This window comes from Pinus tabuliformis, chromosome 6 (assembly GCF_031772625.1).
Source record: "Pinus tabuliformis cultivar Carrire ecotype Pingquan chromosome 6, CPIR1, whole genome shotgun sequence".
NCBI lineage: Eukaryota > Viridiplantae > Streptophyta > Pinopsida > Pinales > Pinaceae > Pinus > Pinus tabuliformis.
This window is the reverse complement of record NC_142292.1, coordinates 1,119,167,628-1,119,192,862: the sequence shown is the minus strand read 5'-3', so window position 1 is coordinate 1,119,192,862 and position 25,235 is coordinate 1,119,167,628. Positions and strand designations below refer to the sequence as shown.

Below are 25,235 nucleotides of genomic sequence, written 5' to 3'. Positions count from 1 at the left end.
ATCTCGAGCTGGTGCCCTCCTATGTAAAAGCATTGCTCATGAACGTTCCATCTCTCAACCAGCCATTCCAAGAACCTCACCTGAGCCCTCATGCCAGGTATGGCCCAGTATTTATATAGCCCGCATGCTTTTAGGGCATCAATGGAAGGTTGATGTTCAATTGCAGCTAAATCAACGTCCTTGTGCTCTCTTTCTCTCCAATCCAACATGGTGGGTGCCCTACACACCAAGAAACAGAGATTAGAATTGATTTGGGAAATTTTAAATGGTTTTTTGTGGAGTTTGGGGTTTCAAATTCCGCCTTTCACGGGGGACGCACCCCGCGTTCAGAACACAGAGCGTCGGGACGCAGCTGGCCTGAAGGTGGGCTGCGTCCCCCGACCTTTTTCCTGTACAGGAAAAAGTCGGGGGACGCAGGTCACCCGAAGGGCACCTGCGTCCCCCACAGAGCGCACTTTGAAACCCAAAACCCCCCAAAAATCAAAACCAAAACCTAAAACACAATTTTAAACGGATGAAATTGAAGAGGAGGATGTTGTAAAATACCTGGAAGAGACAGCGTTCGATTCTGACGGTCGGATTTTCCGCAGCGACCACGGGAAGTTTCTTGCCAAAAGCCCTTTTTTCAACCTCAACAGTAAAATGGTAAAAATGACATGGTAAAAAGTCTTTTTATAGGTTTTTTGGATGAATTTGTTCATTTTTCACCATGGAAGGATGTTTTTCGATGTATTTTTGCCTATCTTAAACAGGTATGAGTAATGTGTCGTTTTTGTGCAGGATAAAGGGATTTAGAGGGAAAATTGTCGTTTTTCACGAACCAAAATATCAGAGTCATCTTTTAAGCCCTTTTCTGACTCCTAAAAAATGAAAAGATTGCCGAGCGTTTCTTTTACACTCGTTAAAACGGAATTGAAAGATGGTCCCCTTATAGCTCTTTTCTGACCGTAAAATCAGGAAAAGATTGCCGGGTTTTTGTTGTTTCAAACTCGATACGGAAATAAAACGACGTGTCCTTGATCGCTTTTTACTTTTTAGGTTAGTGGCACTAATTATGAAAGTACTCCTTGGTCGCAAGATCAAGCGGTTCCCCCAGGTATTATTTTATACTTTTTCGGGCTTGAGGGACACAAATCTACGAAAAAATTCAACTTGGAGTCTTCTTAAGTTTTTCAGACTCTCTAAAATTGAAAAACGCCGAGTTTCTCCTATACTGGGCTCGTTAAACATTTCACAGTAAAGGACCTGTTCAATTACAAACAGGAACGAACCACTCCTTCCTAGGGTTCGAATCAAAACTAGGTTGGACTCATTCGAAGGATGAGCTTATAATCAAGCATATGTTATCCTCCTCAAGCTTGTTAAAAATAAATAGGTACTTGCCAGAAATGGTGGGGGAAAAGAGAGAAGAATGAGCCTATTTGTTACCTTTTGTCTCAGAAGAAACTTTATTACCACTCTTGAACACGACACTTTTCATTCACCTGGGTTGGGAAATCCTTTACCTCACAGTTGATCAAACCACTTTGAAAGTCTTCAGCCGGGTTCCGGGGATTAATTTTGAGTCGTTTATCACCAAGCCATCTGTTGTGTCATTATGTGTTCAAGAGGTCTACAAACAAAACTTTCATCTGCAAAATACTTGTCATCCATTTGACCATCCCTGAGTCAGTCCTTACAGCAACATTTCTTCAACTTGAACAATGATTTCGTGTTGCGGGCTTGCCTGCAACGAGTCGCTTTCTATCGACATCAGAACATTATCTAAAGAGATGACTTAGGAATCGTCAGTACCTTGAAGTCTGCATGCATCAATGGCAGGTTTCTCGCCTTTGACGTTAGTTTACATCATTGACTTTCGATCGAAGGATTCCGTGAAATGTTCGACATCAACTCATTCATTCACATCTCATGGATTGTACTGGGTACTTTGGGAACCATTGACATTACTGGTGGTCTCTCTCACACTTGTTAACAATTTACATCATCGACTGGTAATCAAGTGGTTTCTACCATGTTCGACATCGACTCATTTATTCGCATGGCTAGAATCGTACCAATTCGGGAAGTAGAAATGAAGACCCTGGATCTAGTTTCCACCATCCAGGCTGCGAGGAGTTTTGTATTCATTATCTAAGTAGACTAATCATAAACAAATGGTTGTGCCCATACTGTGTCTACAAAAGTCTATGATTATGATGTACTGCAAGATCATTCCTGTATCAGAGTAGTTAGTCTGTTAGTTAAAGTTTTAATCTGAGTATGGGAATGCCTACCTCAGTGATGATATAATCTTATACATGTATTTTGTGTTGAAAATTGCAGGTTCTGACCAGGCTCTCCACGAGATAATCCTTGAAATGATAAAGCGCTTCACCCTTCCTAGATAATACAAAACCCTAATCTATTACAGGCTTCGCACTTTAGGGGGCAATCTGTTACACTAAAAAATGTCACCATGACTATTTACAGTTAGTATGGCTCTATCAACAGTCATGCTACCCTCTTAGGCAAGTATTATGCCTCTGCTCTCCATGTCAAACTCTAAAAAAGAGAGAAAGTCTTTCTAAATGTATTTATCTCTGGGGACGCAGGTTCTCTCAACCTTACCTGCGGGTACGCACCCAATGTTCACAAAAGCTGCATCTTTGGACGCTCTGTATGTAAAGGGGTAGGTGCGTCCCCCTGTAAAGGTTAAAATGCGCAAGTTTCATCTTTAAAAAGTTGCTTGTGGTCATTTCTAGAGCATTCTAGAAGGTTGTTCGACGTGTATTGAGCGCCTCCAGATGGTTCATGCACTCCTACCAAAGAGGAACTTATCCCATCAATAAGGGAGCTATCCCATCCAAAGAGGGGATTATCCCATTGATGGTGGACCTGATTAACTTCCTCTTGAGCACTATAAATACAGGCATTGGGCCAGAAGGAGAAGAGGTTGAAAGCTATACATTTCTAAGGGTAGATGCTGCAGGAATTAGGACTCCCAATTAGAAGCTTGTGAGTAGAGATTGCCATCTTTGCTTGTTCTATTTGGAAGTGGGTGAGCTTTGTCAAAGTAAAGGAGAACTCTTGATGGACCCTGGGAGGGACTTGCACAACACCAAGGCTCAGGTTGTATTTGTTCCTTTTGTTACCTATTAATGCAAATGAGTCCATTCTTCTCAATAACTTGTTATTTATGAGTTGTTTCATGTACTCCTTGGTCTATGTGTTAAATATGTTTTATTCTATGAGATTATCAAGTGTTATTTAATCGTTTGATTGTTAGTGTATGCAGGTTTCAAAGTGAAGGAGGAGCTCATCCAGATCAGCGGAGCTGGACTGCTACAACATCGTTGGATTACAGGTAGGATCTAAACACTTGATTTCCCATATAGTAAATGCATGTTTAGAGAAGGATTGCTCTTGTTTGTCTTGTTTGTCACTAGAGAGTCTTAGGCTCCTAGGGAGGTGGGTTGTGTCCGCACAATCAACTCTTTCCGCCTGACAGTAGGCAACCGCAGTATTTGAGTATAAAATGCAGTTCAGAGTTCTTAATACCCAACTGTGTGCGAAGGGTATGAAAAATGTTTGTGATCTCCGGCACATCCTGGTCCCTTCCCTGCTGCAGTGTGGTCCATTTGATGTATTTGTCCTCATAGCTTTTGACAGGGTAGTATTGCTCCTTCACGACATCCTGGAATGAATCCCAAGTGTGTGCAGCTGAAAATAGTGAGCCCATAATTTCATTATTCTACTCACAGTAGGTTTCCCACTAGTCCTTGACGTGGGGGGCTACTTTGAGAAGAGTGCAAACAATCTTTTCCCAACTCAAAAATTCATGAACAGAAAAATACCCATCTAGCAGATTTAACCATTTATCTATGGAATTTGTGTATATTTGACCCTCGAAGATGGGGATTTCAAAATTAACTTGTACCTTAAAGGATGTGGTGTTTCTAGAGTAGCTATTGGAAGCTGATGCGTTGTCTCTAGGTAGCCGCTGAAGGATCTGGGCAAAGCTGTCCATCATCATGTTCCTTTGTCACTTGAGGGCTTCTTTGAGCAAGATTTTGATAGGATCTCCTGCCCCCTCGTCTTTATTCTCATCCACTATGGGATGTCATCGGGATTTTCGAGGCTGGTCTTGCAAAGGTTCGACCAGTTCAAGCCCTAACTCCTTATATCCCGACCTCGTTGAGGACATGCAAGGAAAATCAAAGAAAAAGAAGACCGCTCTGATACCACTAATCTGGATTTAAACAGGAACACAACAAATTACAGAGATAACCATAAACACAAAAATGCAATGGAAATAATACTTCATTTCATTACTATAAAATACTGAAATATGCTCATAAACAGAAATGGAAATAAACCAGCTAGGGTGATGGTAGCTTCTCTTTGAGAACAGATGTGGTGGATACATGCCTTTGAACTGTATTACAATGAGGCTCGAAGGCCTATTTATTATTGGGAAACAATGGAAAACCCTTAACATGCCAAAACCTAACTCTAGAAGATGAAACACCAAATTGTGGACCCCATTTGGGTAAATTGATACATCAATTTCCCGGGGTCGTAACATTGGCACCCGATCTCCATTTGACGCATACAATAGCTCGTTAGAAATATATATCCAAGAACTATAACTTTGGGGCTCCTATATTTCCCAAAAAATGTCGTTTAGGGTCTCAAAACGGCTCCGGAAGTTCAGGACCCGAAAAACTGGTAAAAATAGTAAATTGTGCTACAGTTACGGATACTGAAAAACTGAAAGAGACAATTGTGGGGTTCCAAGTGGGATAGGTGGGTGGCCACTAACATCCACCTGGATCATTCCACCTCCATTAGGAAGCAATGGTCCCCATTGCCTTGAGTTCCTAAATCTACTGAACTTGTTCCCGGGTGAGCTGTTTTGCAATCTCTGATGTCTCAAGTAATGGTGGGAAGCATGGTCGACGACGGTCCACATTGAACACTTAGTGCGAGCAAAGGAATGGAGGAATGTTGTGCTCCAAAGCATTTTTTCCCATAGCCTTGGTAATTTCGTAAGGACCATGTCAGAGTGGTCGGAGCTTCTGATGGGCTCTTGTAAGGCGTTCTTTCTACAGATGCAAGTAGACTTTGTTGCCCACCTAAAACTTGTGTGGTACCCCTGTGGGTGAGGAGAGGTTGTTCCTATGTTCTGTCATGACTATATCCCTTTGTTTATACTGCCGCGTGGAGGAACCCTTCACGGGGGTCATGGATGTGGCAACAACCTTCCCCTTACTTTGGGAGTGAACTAGACAGAAAATAAATTTCCTAGCTTGTGAGATGAGCTTGTTGCCTTTCTAAGGAATGATCAAAGAGGTGGTGGTAGGTGGGGCTACCTCTGATATCCAGTATAATGAATCACCCAAAGAAATAATGATAGCGCAAGGCCTTGAATCATACACAGCATGTCGCCTTCGCAAGTATGGCTAGCCTATTAATACATCACAAACATTAAACGGTGTAACATCACACAGTACCTCATATGTGAAGGGCTTGATGTTGTAGGGAAGGTGGCACTATTGGTGGACTCGAGGATCTTGTCCTTGGTGAAGCCACCCGATATTATACAGTTGCAGGTGTGGTGTAGTCGGTATGCCCAACCGCTTCACTATCTCTACTGAAATGAGGTTCTTTTGGCTGCCACTATCGACAATGAATTGGAGTGGTGAACCCTTCACCCACATCTGTGAGTGGAAAAGACATTCCCCCTCCTCTAGATATTTGGGCTCATTTTTCTCGATCTTGGCGGTGGCAACTATGACGTTGGGATCCGCATCAATGATCTGCTTCCCTTTGCCATTCCCCTTGTTGGGCTCTGACTTAGGGGCGGAACATGCATCTGATTCTAAATCCTTCGACTCAGCCACCAACAACTGCTTGGTCCGATACTCACTTGTGTTATGAGTGGGACTCTTGTGGAACTCGCACCACTTTCCTGTGCCCTTCTTTGACTTCATGGTGTTGTTCTTTTCTTGTGGCTTCGACGGGTTCTCTTGGGTCACCCTGCCTTGGCTTTGTCCTTTGGTCTTCGGATTTGTAAATACAAAATCTGGCTTCTTTTGTTTGAACTTTTGCTTGATTTTGACAGCATATCGATACGCCGTGCTGAGCGAGGAGATGTTCAATAACTCCATCTCTTCCTGGATTTATTTGTGTAGGTAGCCGCTGTATTTGAGTACCAAATGCAGCTCAGAGTCCTTGATACCAAACTGTGTGTGAAGGGTATGAAAAATGTTTGTGAACTCCAGCACATCTTGGTCCCTTCCCTGCTGCAGTGTGGTCCATTTGATGTATTTGTCCTCATAGCTTTTGACAGGCTAGTACTGCTCCTTGACGACATCCCAAAATGAATTCCAAGTGGGTGCGGCTGAAAATAGTTAGCCTGTACTTTCATTCTTCTACTCACAGTAGGTTTCCCACCAGTCCTTGATGTGGGGAGCTGCTTTGAGAAGAGCGAAAACTATCTTTTCCCGACTCAAAAATTCACAAATAGAAAAATACCCATCTAGCAGATTTAACCATTTATCTATAGAATCTATGTCTATTTGACCCTCGAATATGGGGATTTCAAAATTAACTTGTACCTTAAAGGGTGTGGTGTTTCCATAGCAGTTGTTGGAAGCTAATTTGTCGCCTCTGGGTAGCCATTGAAGGATCTGGGAAAAGTTGTCCATCATCGCATTCCTTTGTCACTCGAGGGCTTCTTCGAGCAAGATTTTGATAGGATCTCCTGCCCCCTCATCTTTCTTCTCATCCGCCATGGGAGGCAGTCGGGATTTGCGAGGCTGGTCCTGCAAAGGTTTGACCAATTCAAGCTCTAACTCCTTATATTCTAACCTCGTTGGGGACATGTAAAGAAAAAAAAGAAAAATCAGACCACTCTGATACCACTGATCTAGATTTAAATAAGAACGCAAAAAATTACAAAGATAACCATAAACATAAAAAAGCAGTGGAAATAATACTTCATTTCATTACTGTAAAATACTGAAATATGCTTATAACCATAGATGGAAATAAACCAGCTAGGGCGATGGTAGCTTATCTCTAAGAAGATATGTGGTGGCTACATGCCTTTGAACTGTGTTACAATGAGGCTCGAAGGCCTATTTATTGTTGAGAAACAATGGAAAACCCTTAACATCCCAGAACCTAACCCTAGAAGATGAAATGCCAAATTGTGGGCCTTGTTTGGGTAAATTGGTACATCAATTTCCCGGGGTTGTAACTTTGGCACCCGATCTCGATTTGACACGTAAAATAGCTCATTAGAAATATCTATCTAAGAACTATAACTTTGGGAAGAGAAACATCAGTCCATGGACCTATGTTGCTCCCATATTTACCAAAAAACATCATTTAGGTCCTCAAAACGGCCCCGGAAGTTCAGAACCCGAAAAACTGCTAAAAATAGTAAATTGTGCTACAATTACGGAAACTGAAAAACTAAAATAGACAGTTGTGGGGGTCCAAGTGGGATAGGTGGGTGGCCATCAACATCCACCTGGATCATTCCTCCCCCCTTAGGAAGTAATGGTCCCCATTGTGTTGAGTTCCTCCATCTATTGAACTTGTTCCCAGGTGAGCTGTTCTGCAATCTCTGATGTCTCCAGTAATGGTTGGAAGCATGGTCGATGACGGTCCACATTGAACACTTAGTGCAAGTGAAGGAATGGAGGAATTTTGTGCTCCAAAGCATTAATTCCCATAGCCTTCGTAATGTTGTAAGGACCATGTTGTATTGGTTGGAGCTTCTGATGGGCTCTTGTAAGGCGTTCTTTCTGTAGATGCAACCAGACTTTGTTGCCCACTTGAAACTTGTGTGGTACCCCTGTGGGTGAGGAGAAGTTGTTCTTGTGTTCTTTCATGATGTATCCCTCTGTTGCTGCTGCTGCGTGGAGGAACCCTTCGTAGGGTTCATGTGTAGAAATTTTGAATAATAAACACTTATTCACAGAGATTATCCCGATTATACACTATTGTGGAATAGATTATAATCGGGATAATCTTTGTGAATAAGTGTTTATTATTCAAAATTTCTACATGGTATCGGAGCTGTTGATCATCAAATCTATTATTCAGAAAGTGTTTACATTTTATTTTTTCAGGCAGAGTCTGTAATCGGGCCAGGTAGCCTCTGGATTCATCCTTCTTTTGGAAGGTGAGATATCTGGTGAATGCCCATACAGTCAATCTCTGTATGAGAAATACTTTGTTCTCACGAATTTTAGATCAGAAGCGGTTGAGCTTTGTGCTGGTGGAATTCAAATTTGCAGCAGTGTTTTCTTGGTGTCAACGTTGCAATGTATTTCAACGGGTTGCGATTGGAGTATGCTCTTGAGGGCAACTCAAACTATATTCCATGGAAGGATAGAATGGAGGCAATGTTATATGATAATGGGTTGAAGGAGTTCATAGAGGTTGAGGTCCCAAAACCTACTGATGTTGTTGAAGCTGTGGTTTGGCAAAAGAAGACTGCAAAGTGTCGAAGGATTCTATTGGAGGCCGTGAAGGATCACATTATGTCCATCCTGCATGGAAAGGCTTCTCCATACTTGATGTGGAAAGCATTGACAGATCTATTCCAAAGCAAGAGTGACCAGAGGAAGTTGGAGCTCAAGGATAAACTTAGAAACATCAAGTGTGAGAATGGAGACAGTATGCCCAGGTATCTCATGAAGTTCACCCTGTGCCAAGATGAGCTAGGAAGTGTGGGGGTGACTGTTGATGATGAGGACTTGGTGAGCTTGGCTCTCCTTGGTCTTCCGAAGAGTTGGCATTCCTATCAGGACTCTATCAATGCTTAGGAGAAATTTCCAGGATGTGAGAGACTTTGGTCGGATCTTGTGCAAGAGGAGATCAGACGGAGCACCAGAGGCAGTTCTTCATCCATGTATGATGAGGAGAACTGTGCCTTAGCGAGTAAGGTGAAGAAGGGGAAGGAGAAGGGTTCTCTTTCTGAATCCAGTTCTTCCAATGATGGGAAGAAGGTTGACAAGTCAAAGGTGAGATGCTTTTGTTGTCATGATTTGGGCCATTATGCTACTAATTTCCCAAAGAAGAAATCCAAGAAGGGATCCAGGGAAGGATCTGAAGGTGAGGCACTTGCTTCACAATTCGAGTTGGATTTCACACTCTTCGCATGCATGGTTTCATCCATGGTGGGAAGTGGTTGGTTTCTTGACAGTGGAGCTTCTTTCCACATGACCGGTGACAAGGGTTTGTTCAGTACGTTAGAGGAGAAAGATCTCCAGATACTCATAGCGATGGGTAATGATGAGAAGTATAGTGTCTCAGGTGTAGGCATGGTTATTTTTCAGAGGGAGAATGGAGCTCGCCTTACCTTGACCGATGTCAAGTATGTACCAGGACTTAAGAGAAACTTGGTGTCGATCACGATGCTGGAAGACGGAGGCTGTGATGTAGTCTTCAGTAAGGGAAAGGGTTTCCTTAGACACATCATCACTAGACAAGTGAAGCTGATTGGTTCACGAGTCAAGAACTTGTATGCTCTTGAGGTTCAAGATTCATGCAAAGCCTTCAGCAGTGAGGCAACTGATAGAGACTTGGTGGTTGAGAGGGAGTGTATATTACCTCACAACATGCAGAGCCAGAAGAAGTCTCAGACAATTGTGGAGGAGCCACGACTAGTGAAGTAGCTTCAGGAGGTTGTGGAGCAGCCACAACAAGGGAAGCTGAGAGGAGATCGAGTAGAGACATCTACTCATGCAGAGACCTCTAGTAGGGGGAAAATTCAAGCCAGGTGGGTAGAGGGATCGCATGCAACCATACCTCCAGGTAGGAGGTGGGGTGATGTGGATTGATCGTCCCAAGGAGGAGGGGTAGGATCCTTGAGGTACCCAACCTCTTGGATGAGACCTTGCTACGTGAGCCCCGATGTGGCGTAGCAGGAATTGACTAATTGGGTAGAGATAGATGCAGATGGAGCGGCAGAAAGAGCGACAGTGTAGGGAATCCCAGGACAGTGCATAGCTAGCAGGCTGCAGCAATGCGAGAGACAAAAGTGTTTTGCACAGTGCTAGGTGGCACAGAGAGATGTGCAATGGTGCTAGATGCATGGAGATGTTGCAATAGCACAGATGTCAGAGAGGGAGCACTTGTCAGTAACAGGTAGAGCTTCAGCATCAGAGTATGTTCCTAGCCCAACAGAGTGGTCAGTTGGGAGTGTTTTTGTTCCAAGTGTTGTTGGAGCAAGTGGACCGGGAAAATGTGCTGCATGCAGAACATTCCAGAGTTGTAGGATAGGGGTTGCTGATAATCCATATCTTATTGAGAGGGAGTGTTGAAAATGCAACAAGATGATGGAGCTTAGTGAAAATAAGTCGCCTTCACTAAGTGGTCCCGCAGGCTATTTTTGGTGCAAAGTCTATTTTTAGACATATGGATCATGGTCTATGAGTTACATGATGCTATTTATGGATGATTGGTCATGTTAGGAAAAATAGATGGACTTCTATTTTTGGTTCACAGCGGAGTGATCAGAGTCTATTTTTAGACTACCAGGCTAAAAATAGAAACAGTCAAATATTATTAGCCCTTAGTAATATTTGGACTCTAAACATTATCTTATTCTCTTGGAGCACTTCAGTTCGAGCTACGGATGTGGCACATGCAGCTGACGGAAGGAATCACGTGGTTTCTTATGTGTTAGTTGAGCTATTGCATGGAGGACTTCAGTTAGAACTCATGCATGTGAGTTTTGTGGAGTTGGATGTGGAGTTGATGGAGTTGTGTTTAGTTTGACTTAGTTGAACTAGTTGTATTTAGTCTAACTAAAGAATAGACTAGTGATGAGTTGTGTGAATTAAATATTAATTAATTCACTAATTATTAACTCATAAAGAAACTAAAGAATACATAAGTTAACTCAGTTCATGGACAGTTCAACAGAGACAGGTGTTAGAGGTAAGTGAAAGGGTGAGTTGTGACTATCAGTTGTGCATGAGATTTGTACATGCATGGGATTGAGTTATGCCAATGAGGACTACGCAGCGTGGGCCAATATCTAGGCAATTGTATCTTGTTATCACGTGATTCTCTTGTAGGATTGTGCAGTGGAGGTAGGCAAAGTAGCGGAGGAGATTTGAACCTGTGACTTGTTCGGATCTGAGCTAGTTTTGTGTGTAACAGGTGGAGATAGTACTGAGTACTTGTGAGGAGTATTGTACTATGTATTGTTACATGTTCTCAATCATTATAATATACAGATAGTGTGGGGTTTTCAGCTGTATGCTTTTCCCGGGTTACATATTGTGTTAATGTGCACATGTGATTGATGTTTCATTGTTTTTAATGCTGCTAAATTGATGATCAACGTAGAGGAGGTTATGTATTATGCATGTATTCCGCAATAGTGTATAATCGGGATAATCTCTATGAATAAGCGTTTATTATTAAAAATTTCTACATCATGGATGTGGCAATGACCTTGCCCTTACTTTTGGAGCGAACTAGAAAGAAGATAAATTTTCTAGTCTGTGAGATGAGCTTGCTGCCTTTCTTAGCAGTGATCAAAGAGGTGGTGGTAGGTGGGGATACCTCTGGTATCCTGTATAATGAATCACCGAAAGAAATAATGACATTGTGAGGCCTTAACTCATACACAGCATGTCGCCTCCACAAGTATGGTTGGCCTAATAATACATCACAAACATCAAGTGGTGTAACATCACACAATACCTCATCTATGAAGGTCTTGATGTTGTAGGGAAGGTAGCACTGCTGGCCAACTCAGAGATCTCATCCTTGGTGAAGCCACCCGATATTGTATGGCTGCTGAAATGAGGTTCTTTTGGCTACCACTGTCAGCAATGAATTGCAACTGGCGAACCCTTCACCCACATCTGTGAGTGGAAAAGATGTTCCCCCTTCTCTAGATCTTCGGGGTCATTCTTTTGGATCTTGGCGTGGAAACAATGATGCTGGGCTCCGCATCAATGATCTACTTCCCTTTGCCATTCCCCTTGTCGGGTTCTAACGGAGGGTTGGAACATGCATCTTGTTATCACTCAAATTTTCCTTAGAAGATATTAAAAGAAGGAAAGGATCCAAGGTAACTACAAACCTATCTTTTAAGTACAAATACTAGCCAATCTATACTTAGAGAGGGCTCTCTCTTTATGATTTATCAGTGCTTTGATATGATATCAGGCTAGTTATTAATGCTCAAGGAGGTTATTTTGCTTGAGAGTGATGGAGTTGTGAAACAAATGGGCAAACTAGGTTTTTAAGCCATTGGGTTATGGAGTCAATCAGGGATAAATCACTGGATTAAGTTAAATTTTTGAGGTATGAGTTCAACAGGCAGGATAGCAGAGTGAAAAAAAAACTTTGGGACTTGAATGGATGATAGTTCTGCTCAAAACTAGAGGGCAATCAAGAATCCTCAAGTTAGGGTTAGAAAGATAAAGGGAAGATGGGTCAAGTAGCAGAGGGCAATTAAGAATCCTATACCAGGGACCTATTAGAGAAAAACTACAGAGATAGAGGAGCAGCTAAGAATTCCTTTATCAAGATAGTTTAGAAGAAAACATAGAAATGGTAAATTGTTGATAGCAGAGAGCAATAAAGCTAATTCTGATATACTTTGACTATTTTACCATTTAGATTTAAGATGCATGTAACATTGAAACATATAGAAAGCACATAAAATCACAAGGATAGAATACTTATTTGTAATTATAATGCACGGGAATCTGATGAAATCTCCTCAACTTTCATTCATTTTCCAGCAAAAATCCAAATTTGAGTAAAAAAGATTTGTTCAGAAACTCTTCAGCAAAATCACATAACAAATCTTTTGTCGACGCATTTCGAACCAACCAGTGTGGTTCATCGTCAGGACAAGTTGAAGGACCAATCAGGCTTATTGGTCCTTCAACTTGTCCTGACGATGAACCACACTGGTTGGTTCGAAACGCGTCGACAAAAGATTTGTTATGTGATTTTGCCGAAGAGTTTCTGAACAATGCTATGGATCACAGAAGTCTAAATTCCTTAAAAACGATTTCTCAGCTTGATAGCATAGATTTACAGAGATGTTATAGAATCCACCCACAATACATCGAATGGAGAAGTGTTTATACAAAAATTGCATCAAAAATATCTCATAACCACATGAGATTTATTATAGGGAATACAAAATATATTTTACAAAAAGATAGAGATAGATGGAAAAATTATTGTTGCTGTTCCTTTATTTATGAATGAGCTGGAGGTTGAAACTCAAATTTTCCTCTTGTTGTTACTTTAGTAATTGTGTGCTAGATCTTTGCTTACTTTTCCCTATTGATACTCTTTACCTGTTCCTGATACTCTTTATTTTTTTACCAGACTTTACCTCAGTAAATATTTTCTATTTACCTCAGAGTTACCATAGTAAATTATATTATATCGGTCATATTGGTCCACCATTCTTCATTTGCTATCTTCATCTTGATCAATTTTTTGTATATTTCGTCAGCTTTAGTGTACTTAGAAAAATTGGGCTGGAAGGTAAATAGGTGTTTCACTTCGTGCTCAATATAGAAAAGATTTTCCAAACCATCATATAACACTTTTCCTGTAGGTAGTGCTTTCACTATGGAAGAGCTGGCTTGATTTTTGGCTTTTTTGTGCAGTTTCTCAATGTAGTCATCATGAGTCATCAGCTTGTCATTTATGACCAGTGGGCTTGGAAGTCCTTTATCCCTTAGAATGTCATATCTTAACATAAAATCATCTATGTCCTCTTGAATACTTTGACATCGTTTTTCCAGGTTAAGCATTAAGTTCATTTTAATAAGAAATTTCTTAATTTCAAGGATAGTAGCAGTTCAATCCTCGATATCCCATTGTTCCAGCTGGTGCTTGCTTTTGCTATTCAAGAAGTTGATCAATTGGGTTGCCTCTTCATGTTTCTGTCCCAATTCTTCCCTGGTCTTCTGTATAGCCTCTGTAGCTAGTTGGACTAACGTGGTTTGTTCAAAAATGATCTAGATAGAAGATCAAATATCATTGATGGAATCAATGATATTGGTCCATAAAATATCTCTAATATCTCTCAAAGGCTTTTCCAATGTTAAGTCCTTCTCTAATGTTTTAATTCTTTCAGTCATCCTTATATTTTTTTCTCTCTTCTTCAGTGTAATTAGTCTGTGATAGCTCACAATTGTTTTCCAAGTTGGTAACCATTTCTTTTAGTTCCTTTATTTCAGTTGCTTGGATTTTCATTTCCTCCATGGACTTTATTAAGTCCTCTATTTACTTTGTTGAAGTTACTGTTGCTTCTGATGTACTTGTTGTTGTTGTTACTCACAGAGCTATTGCTAAGGGAATGTTGGGTGCCAAAGATGTTGCAATAGTAGAGGGCACTGCCGTAGAAATTATGGGTATTACAGTCTGAGGAATGGTGGTCGGCTCACCCTGTTTGGACTGCAAAGCTTTTTCTAGTTCTTTCTTTGTTTCTTTCAACTGCTCACCACGTCCATAAGTTCTTCCTGTCACATGGAATGAGTCGATCTTGCGGACAAGATAGACCTTCCTAGAATCTAAATAAGACCTAATGACAAGCAAACCAACCAGACACTATCTTTCTCTAAATATGCTTTAATAAACAATAGCAAACAAGTACTTTTAGGGCCTACCTTTGGTCCAATGCAAGCTTGTGGATGCCCTCGCTCCTTTGATCCAAATGAGCTCCTTTTAGCGAATCTGCAAACACAAACAAGGCAAACAAATTAAATAGCACCTGAAAAACTGATTGCATAAAACATATTTAACATGAAATTCGTCCATGAAACAAATAACATAAGATACTTGTTGAGAAAAATGAGTTTGATTGTATTAATTCAAAATAAGAAGAACTTTACAACCTTCGCTTTGATGCTGTACAAGCTCCTCCCAGGGTCCAACAAGAAGTCTCCTTTACTTTGACAAGTTTCACTCACTCCCCAATGAAGCCAAAAAGGTATGTGATCTCTCCTCTTAAGCTCAACTAGGAAGTCTTAATTTCACTAGCATTTACCCTCAAAATGTTCAGCTTCTAACCCCTCTAGTCCTCACCCCAATGCCTGTATTTATAGTGCAATGGAGGGAAGTTACTAGGTCCTCCTTCAAAGGGATAAAGCCCTCCTTCAAAGGGATAGCTCCTGTTATCACTGAAAATTCTGTTGCCAAAATTTCTCAGACTAGCTTAAGGACAAAGTGTTTTCGCAGCGCATAAATCCTTTAGCAGTTTTGCAGCGCAACCTGTTTTACTGATTTCATAGCGTGCTACGAAATTGGGGATTTGTTCAAACAATAAATCAGGTCATTACTTTGGGTCGTTTGTGAGGTATTTTTCTAATTTACTTCCACCTGATGATAAGGTTTCTGCCCGAATGGTGCTTACTACTATTGACATTGTAGTGTTTAGAGCCACACCAGAGCCTTTTTGGTCCATCACAAACAGTTGTTCAGTTGCAGCCCATTAAGATTAATCTTCAAGAGGAATCATGTTTAAGAATTACTTCTTTTGTGGCTGATGGCATTGTGGTAAATCCTGGTGATGTTTTACCTGATACTTCGGTGAACGCCCTTTACTTCAGTCTCAAGGAGATTGACCTTACAATTCCGGTAGATGCAGCAAAGCTAGATCAAGACATTTGCAAAATTGTTGATAACTGCTTCACAGGGGCAAGACTTCATGTTGAAAGATTGATTTTTATACAGTCACCATATTTGTCATTTGAACTTCTCAATCTTGAAAAAGATCCAGCTCGCTTTTCTTTATGAAAGGGCCAGCCTATTGTTTCCAGTCAAAGAAAATGGTTTTTGCGGGAAACACACTTGAATTTATCTCCAGAGACGGGAAGCTTTGATGATTTAGCTCAGAGTAAAAGCCTTCATGATTGGACGTCAGGCTTGTGGAATTGTGTTGAATTGCATGAACCTAGCATAGAAGGAGCAATGGTGATGGCAGATGGTAGTCCATTGGTTACAGTACCACCTCCAGGTGGTGTTATCAGGATGGGTGTAGCATGTAAAAAGTTCACCTCAAACACTTCTGTAGAGCAACTATTATTTGTTTTGAAATTATATGCATATATGAGGAAGGTGGATGAGGAAATATCAAGAATTGGAAGTGGAGGTAAAGAAAGAAGCACAGGTGAAAGTATGCAACAAAGGAATGGAAACAAAGAATTGGATAAGACTGGATCATTTGGTAGCTTCGTTGAAATGGTTCCCAGTGATACTGCTATTAGTCTTTCTGTTGATGATCTTCATTTGAAGTTCCTAGAGTCGGTCCTTGGCCAAATGGAGATCCAAGGCCCACCCTTGGTTCAATTTTTGAGTAGTGGACTTAACATCAAAGTGACACATAGAATTCTAGGTGGGGCAATGGTAATATCATCTGTATTATGCTGGCGAAGTATTCAAGTTGACTGTATTGAGACCGAATTGGAAACTTCATTGGAATGACTATAAACGTTGTTTGAAAGAGCGGCAAGAGTGGCAATTGTGCAAACCCTGTGCCATCATTTCCTTACCATTAAAAAATGCCTAGAATGCTCCTTTTTGGGTTTCTCGGTTTCACTTGCTCTAGGGTAGCACCTTTAATTCTAACATTAGGGCGGTGCCGACGTTACCCCAATCCAGAAGCGTGTCATATATGGGAGCGCTGTAGAAATAACAAATTAGAAGGGTTGAAGTTTCTTGTGAACAACTGGTGGAATGATATGAGTTGCTGGGGAACTAGGACGGGAAGTACTTGTTTTTCTCAGTCCGGCTGCTAGAAATTCACATAACCCAAAACCGATTCCAGATGTGCCAGATGACTTTTATGAGTTTACTACAAAGGATTATAATCGACTGTTGTCCAGCAAGAAAAAAGGTGATTTTTAGTTTGGTTTATGGTTTCTGGAATTCAGGATTCATAGGCCGATAGGTTCACAAATTAAATATATTCTGCAAATAATGAAACTATTGTTTGATGAATTGTGAACATGCCACCATGCATACTGGAGACATGGTTATTGTTTCTTTCCAAAAGGTGCTTCTTCTTGGTGCGACATATTTCTTGGCTTCTGAATTGTTTGATGCTGAAAGAGAATGGCAGTTTGAAATTGAAATTCGACGGTCAAAGGGGCTTGAAGTAATTGCCTTTTTCGTGCAGTTGTTGATCAGGTTTATGGTGACCCAGAGGTGTATGATGTCACAAGACAGATGCGCATTGACTATATGGAGAAAGAGAGGGATCACTTCTCTCAATTTGTCGCAGAATGCTTTACAACTTGTTTCAGGAGAAAAATATAGACAAGGATCAAGTGAAAGCTACTATAAAAGCACTCAGCCTGGCGCCTCAACTACTGTGTTGATGGCGAGGTAATTACCATGTGTCATTTGGATCGACCAATGTGTCTTTTAGGCTATCTATCCAGCCAGAGTCGAGTGTACCTAATTGAAAAAGAATTCAACGTGATGAGCTATACATTATTGCTTAGCTTAACAGAGTACAAGACTCTTGTTATGCGTGGAGATTTGAAGAAGGCAAATGATATTTTGCCCACAATTCCAAGGGAACATCTTAACAGTGTGGCTCATTTTCTTGAGTCTCGGGGAATGCTGGAGGAAGCTCTTGAAGTGGCTACTGATCCTGATTACAAATTTGACTTAGCTGTGCAATTTGGAAGATTTGGAGTTGCACAGGAAATAGCAATAGAATCTCAAAGTGAATCAAAATGGAAGCAATTGGGGGAGCTTGCCATGTCCTTTGGAAAGTTAGATATGGCAGAAAATTGCCTAAGCCGTGCAGCAGATCTGAGTGGACTGTTGTTTCTCTATTCTTCCTTGGAAGACGCAGAAGGGATCTCGAAACTTGCATCGAATGTTTCTTTCCTGTGTTTATTCATGCTGGGAAAGTTAGAAGAATGCATTCAACTTTTGGTAGACAACAATCGTATACCTGAAGCTGCTTTTATGGCTCGTTCCTATTTTCCCAGCAAGGTTTCAGGAATTGTCTCTATTTTGGCGTAATGATCTAAAAAAGGTGAACCAAAAGGCAGCTGAAGCTTTAGCAGATCCAGAAGAGTATCCCAACCTATTCAAAGATTGGCATTTAGCACTTGTTGCTGAAAATAAACTAAGGAGATGCAGAGATGGGTATCCTCCTGCAGAAGATTACTATCGTTGTATTGGTATTACAAATACAGACCTCTTAGAAGAATTAAAGAATATGCAAGATAACAGGCAGAGCTCTGCTATTATGCTCAGAAGATTGCAAATGCATGGATTAAAAGGTTAGAAGTATCCTTGCGCAGCTGAGTTATGCGAAGTCAGAGGATATTATTGGAAGAATGGATTTGCTAAGACCAAGGCGCATATCCCTCATGAAGAATCAACAACTGGATCTCAGTTATCTGCTTTCTAGTGTGGGACGACCAAAATGGAGTAGCATATCAAAGACCGACAAACAGGGGCCTATGTTTCAGGATAACAGAAAATTTGTGTCATGGAAAACAAACATGGAGCATTAAAGGTTCATTACAGCTATCTTAGCCAAACTCCAGATGTCAGAGAACGAAAAGGATTGAAGATCAAGGCTGTTATGGAGTTTAAGTCCTATTTAATTTAGAAGTCTAAAGATTTAGTGGAATTAGAATTTTAATTGTTTTATGATTCCAGCGCTGTCAATTAGTAATAAGCTGTAATTATTAGTTAGTTAAAAGTTAGTAGGTGTCATCATAGGCAGTCATCGAGCTCTCCTCATGCTCGAGGAGGAAGCTCGAATGAGAGAGAATAAGCACTTTATAAATAGCTGAAACAGAGATAGACAGAGGGTTGGATATTTTGAAGACTGTTTTGGCTTGTGTGTAAACAGAGTTTTAGTAATACAGAGGATTGTTTTTCTTCTCAGGATTCACAATGGATCTTCTTGTTCAAATGTGTGATGGTATAGTTTCTTTAATGTTCTTTTACAGTTTGGTAAATGCATAATCACTCAGAACTCATGGGTCATGCTCTGACTTCCTGTATGCCTTTGCAAACTGTGGTTTCATGTAAGTTATGTTTGAACATTTAGATGTAAAGTGCCCTAACTTCTATGAAAGATAGTGTTGTTGTTTACTGAGATATGAGTGACTCCATAAGCCCAATGGGAATCAATTCAATGTTGTCCAGCCAGTATACTTGTTTATGTGTCTTATAAGAGTTAGCCATCTTGTCATTAGTCTACATTCATAACCTTTGAGAGAGCCCTCTCAGACTAAGGAGGCTAAGCCTTAGTCAAAATCCAGGTTTGAAATAGTTACACAGAGTCTTGCTGATTGGCAGCCATCAGTACCTGATTTTGTGATAACATTTTGGTGCGTCTGCCGGGAGTCTGAAGATTACTCATTCCCGAAATTATGAAGCTGAACTTCTGAAGGTAGCAGGAGCTCAGAAAGGTTTTCGAGGCTGCATTCTACCTTGGCGACTCCATTGTTGAAAAATTCGAAATTCATAGATTCATGGTGATTCCACTGGAGTTATGAAGGACCCAGATGCTACCATTCTTATTTCAAGGTATGCATGCATAGATTTTTCAGGAATTCATGGTTTCCCAAATCATTTTCCCAAGGATGCATATTTTCTAAGGAATGGTCCAAAATTCAACGGAGAAGATTTGAGTTTAACTTTGAAGCATATAACAGATTTTTGTGAATTTTCAAAGCTTCTTAGAGTTAAACATGAGGATGTTTGCATTATGTTATTCTATGATTCACTTCAAGGGAAATGTAAACAATGGGTTGAAAGCTTTCCTGTCAAATCCATTAAGTCATTTCAAGACTTTTGGCTTATGTTTTTGGAGGAATGGATGGATAGATCAGATGCGGTGGCAAACTCTCCTTCAGTTCAAGGTTTCAAACAATGGAATAATGATCATAGTAATGGAGAAACAGTTGAAAATTTTTCTTTGTACTTGTCCTCGTATCTAAAGTCATGTGACTGCAAGGCAGAGGATAAGATGAAATTTTTGGATGAATTTGCCAAAGACATTGAAGGTTTAGAAGGTCAAATTCAGGCATATAATCTTCATAATCATGATCATTATTTTCAGAAGCTTTCTATGGCAGAACACAAGGAGAGAGTGCTGCTTCCTTTTTCTTTCACGATTAAGGAACTGTACACTGTTGTTGAAGATCAGTTTGCACAACCTAAAAGTTACAAGAGTCATCAAGCTGATTATGTATTCTGGGATCCTGTAGCTGACTACATGGAAGAGTTTTACTCACAAGTTTTTCAGTTTTTCTATGAAGATCAGAGGCAATTTCAGTGGCAGTGGTCATCACAACATTATTGTGGCTCTGAACTCCGATGCAGTCAAAAAACTCAAATATCAGATAAAACAGAGGATTGGCTACATTGGAAATTTCATATTGATTGAGCAGAAAGAAGTTGAAATTGTTAGGGTAGGTAGGTAGGTAAAGGCAAATAAGCTCAAGGTTAACTGAGCATTTTTCAGTAGATGTAGCTTTCTTTCTCCTACAGTCATGCTTGTCAAGTAAATTTCTGCTTGTCATAAATAGATAAGGCACTGGACCTGCAAGTTCTTAGTGTACCACAAGGGCACACTATCCCAAGTGGAGCCACTGTTATCACTGAAAATTCTGTTGCCAAAATTTCTCAGACTAGCTTAAGGACAAAGTGTTTTCGCAGCGCATAAATCCTTTAGCAGTTTCGCAGCGCAACCTGTTTTAGTGATTTCGTAGCGTGCTATGAAATTGGGGATTTGTTCAAACAATAAATCAGGTCATTACTTTGGGTCGTTTGTGAGGTATTTTTCTAATTTACTTCCACCTGATGATAAGGTTTCTGCCCGGATGGTGCTTACTACTATTGACACTGCAGTGTTTAGAGCCACACCAGAGCCTTTTTGGTCCATCACAAACAGTTGTTCAGTTGCAGCCCATTAAGATTAATCTTCAAGAGGAATCATGTTTAAGAATTACTTCTTTTGTGGCTGATGGCATTGTGGTAAATCCTGGTGATGTTTTACCTGATACTTCGGTGAACGCCCTTTACTTCAGTCTCAAGGAGATTGACCTTACAATTCCGGTAGATGCAGCAAAGCTAGATCAAGACATTTGCAAAATTGTTGATAATTGCTTCACAGGGGCAAGCCTTCATGTTGAAAGATTGATTTTTATACAGTCACCATATTTGTCATTTGAACTTCTCATTCTTGAAAAAGATCCAGCTCGCTTTTCTTTATGAAAGGGCCAGCCTATTGTTTCCAGTCAAAGAAAATGGTTTTTGCGGGCAACACACTTGAATTTATCTCCAGAGACGGGAAGCTTTGATGATTTAGCTCAGAGTAAAAGCCTTCATGATTGGACGTCAGGCTTGTGGAATTGTGTTGAATTGCATGAACCTAGCATAGAAGGAGCAATGGTGATGGCAGATGGTAGTCCATTGGTTACAGTACCACCTCCAGGTGGTGTGATCAGGATAGGTGTAGCATGTAAAAGGTTCACCTCAAACACTTCTGTAGAGAAACTATTATTCATTTTGAAATTATATGCATATATGAGGAAGGTGGATGAGGAAATATCAAGAATTGGAAGTGGAGGTAAAGAAAGAAGCACAGGTGAAAGTATGCAACAAAGGAATGGAAACAAAGAATTGGATAAGACTGGATCATTTGGTAGCTTCGTTGAAATGGTTCCCAGTGATACTGCTGTTAGTCTTTCTATTGATGATCTTCATCTGAAGTTCCTAGAGTTGGTCCTTGGCCAAATGGAGATCCAAGGCCCACCCTTGGTTCAGTTTTTGAGTAGTGGACTTAACATCAAAGTGACACATAGAATTCTAGGTGGGGCAATGGTAATATCATCTGTATTATGCTGGCGAAGTATTCAAGTTGACTGTATTGAGACCGAATTGGAAACTTCATTGGAATGACTATAAACGTTGTTTGAAAGAGCGGCAAGAGTGGCAATTGTGCAAACCCTGTGCCATAATTTCCTTACCATTAAAAAATGCCTAGAATGCTCCTTTTTGGGTTTCTCGGTTTCACTTGCTCTGGGGTAGCACCTTTAATTCTAACATTAGGGCGGTGCCGACGTTACCCCAATTCAGAAGCGTGTCATATATGGGAGCGCTGTAGAAATAACAAATTAGAAGGGTTGAAGTTTCTTGTGAACAGCTGGTGGAATGATATGAGTTGCTGGGGAACTAGGACGGGAAGTACTTGTTTTTCTCAGTCCGGCTGCTAGAAATTCACATAACCCAAAACCGATTCCAGATGTGCCAGATGACTTTTATGAGTTTACTACAGAGGATTATAATCGACTGTTGTCCAACAAGAAAAAAGGTGATTTTTAGTTTGGTTTATGGTTTCTGGAATTCAGGATTCATAGGCCGATAGGTTCACAAATTAAATATATTCTGCAAATAATGAAACTACTGTTTGATGAATTGTGAACATGCCACCATGCATACTGGAGACATGGTTATTGTTTCTTTCCAAAAGGTGCTTCTTCTTGGTGCGACATATTTCTTGGCTTCTGAATTGTTTGATGCTGAAAGAGAACGGCAGTTTGAAATTGAAATTCGACGGTCAAAGGGGCTTGAAGTGAGGCGCATGATAGCAGATGGTAATTGCCTTTTTCGTGCAGTTGTTGATCAGGTTTATGGTGACCCAGAGGTGTATGATGTCACAAGACAGATGCGCATTGACTATATGGAGAAAGAGAGGGATCACTTCTCTCAATTTGTCGCAGAATGCTTTACAACTTGTTTTAAGAGAAAAATATAGACAAGGATCAAGTGAAAGCTACTATAAAAGCACTCAGCCTGGCGCCTCAACTACTGTGTTGATGGCAAGGTAATTACCATGTGGCATTTGGATCGACCAATGTGTCTGTTAGGCTATCTATCCAGCCAGAGTCGAGTGTACCTAATTGACAAAGAATTCAACGTGATGAGCTATACATTATTGCTTAGCTTAACAGAGTACAAGACTCTTGTTATGCATGGAGATTTGAAGAAGGCAAATGATATTTTGCCCACAATTCCAAGGGAACATCTTAATAGTGTGGCTCGTTTTCTTGAGTCTCGGGGAATGCTGGAGGAAGCTCTTGAAGTGGCTACTGATCCTAATTACAAATTTGACTTAGTTGTGCAATTTGGAAGATTTGGAGTTGCACAGGAAATAGCAATAGAATCTCAAAGCGAATCAAAATGGAAGCAATTGGGGGAGCTTGCCATATCCTTTGGAAAGTTATATATGGCAGAAAATTGCCTAAGCCATGCAGCAGATCTGAGTGGACTGTTGTTTCTCTATTCTTCCTTGGAAGATGCAGAAGGGATCTCGAAACTTGCATCGAATGTTTCTTTCATGTGTTTATTCATGCTGGGAAAGTTAGAAGAATGCATTCAACTTTTGGTAGACAGCAATCGTATACCTGAAGCTGCTTTTATGGCTCGTTCCTATTTTCCCAGCAAGGTTTCAGGAATTGTCTCTATTTTGGCGTAATGATCTAAAAAAGGTGAACCAAAAGGCAGCTGAAGCTTTAGCAGATCCAAAAGAGTATCCCAACCTATTCAAAGATTGGCATTTAGCACTTGTTGCTGAAAATAAACTAAGGAGATGCAGAGATGGGTATCCTCCTGCAGAAGATTACTATCATTATATTGGTATTACAAATAGAGACCTCTTAGAAGAATTAAAGAATATGCAAGATAACAGGCAGAGCTCTGCTATTATGCTCAGAAGATTGCAAATGCATGGATTAAAAGGTTAGAAGTATCCTTGCGCAGCTGAGTTATGCGAAGTCAGAGGATATTATTGGAAGAATGGATTTGCTAAGACCAAGGCGCATATCCCTCATGAAGAATCAACAACTGGATCTCAGTTATCTGCTTTCTAGTGTGGGACGACCAAAATGGAGCAGCATATCAAAGACCGACAAACAGGAGCCTATGTTTCAGGATAACATAAAAGTTGTGTCATGGAAAAAAAACGTGGAGCATTAAAGGTTCATTACAGCTATCTCAGCCAAACTCCAGATGTCAGAGAACGAAAGGGATTGAAGATCAAGGCTGTTATGGAGTTTAAGTCCTATTTAATTTAGAAGTCTAGAAGATTTAGTGGAATTAGAATTTTAATTGTTTTATGATTCCAGCGTTGTCAATTAGTAATGAGCTGTAATTATTAGTTAGTTAAAAGTTAGTAGGTGTCATCATAGGCAGTCATCGAGCTCCCCTCATGCTCGAGGAGGAAGCTCGAATGAGAGAGAATAAGCACTTTATAAATAGCTGAAACAGAGATAGACAGAGGGTTGGATATTTTGAAGACTGTTTTGGCTTGTGTGTAAACAGAGTTTTAGTAATACAGAGGACTGTTTTTCTTCTCAGGATTCACAATGGATCTTCTTGTTCAAATGTGTGATGGTATAGTTTCTTTAATGTTCTTTTACAGTTTGGTAAATGCATAATCACTCAGAACTCATGGATCATGCTCTGACTTCCTGTATGCCTTTGCAAACTGTGGTTTCATGTAAGTTATGTTTGAACATTTAGATGTAAAGTGCCCTGACTTCTATGAAAGATAGTGTTGTTGTTTACTGAGATATGAGTGACTCCATAAGCCCAATGGGAATCAATTCAATGTTGTCCAGCCAGTATACTTGTTTATGTGTCTTATAAGAGTTAGCCATCTTGTCATTAGTCTACATTCATAACCTTTGAGAGAGCCCTCTCAGACTAAGGAGGCTAAGCCTTAGTCAAAAGCCTGGTTTGAAATAGTTACACAGAGTCTTGCTGATTGGCAGCCATCAGTACCTGATTTTGTGATAACAGCTCCTTTAGTCAAGGGATTAGCTCCTTCTCTTTTGGGATGCATGAACCACCTCAGAGAGAACAATCCACGTCAAAATTCCTTCTAGAAAACTCTAGAATTAACCCAAAGTGAGTTTTTTAAGATAAAACTTGCACCTTTTGACTTTCACAGGGGTCCGCACCTACACCGTTAGGGACAGAGCGGGTAGTTATGCAGCTTTTGTACACAGAAGGTGCAGGACCGCAGGTGACCGTGAGAGAAAGTGCGGAACCAGAGTTACATTGATTTTTAATGTCTTTCTCCCATTTCCAAAGCTTGATTTGAAGAGCTGAGGTCTTAGACTTGCTTAGGAGGATAGTACAAGTGATTATAGACCCATACTGACTGTAAATAATCATAGTGACGATATTTTTGT

General features: G+C 40.5%; 2 pseudogenes; both read left to right on the top strand.

The window, feature by feature from the left end:
* Window positions 1–17,026: 17,026 nt before the first annotated feature.
* Window positions 17,027–21,252, top strand: LOC149262807 (coatomer subunit beta'-1-like; annotated as a pseudogene).
* Window positions 21,253–22,486: 1,234 nt separating this feature from the next.
* On the top strand, window positions 22,487–23,783 carry LOC149262806 (coatomer subunit beta'-1 pseudogene; annotated as a pseudogene).
* The last annotated feature ends 1,452 nt before the right edge of the window (window positions 23,784–25,235 follow it).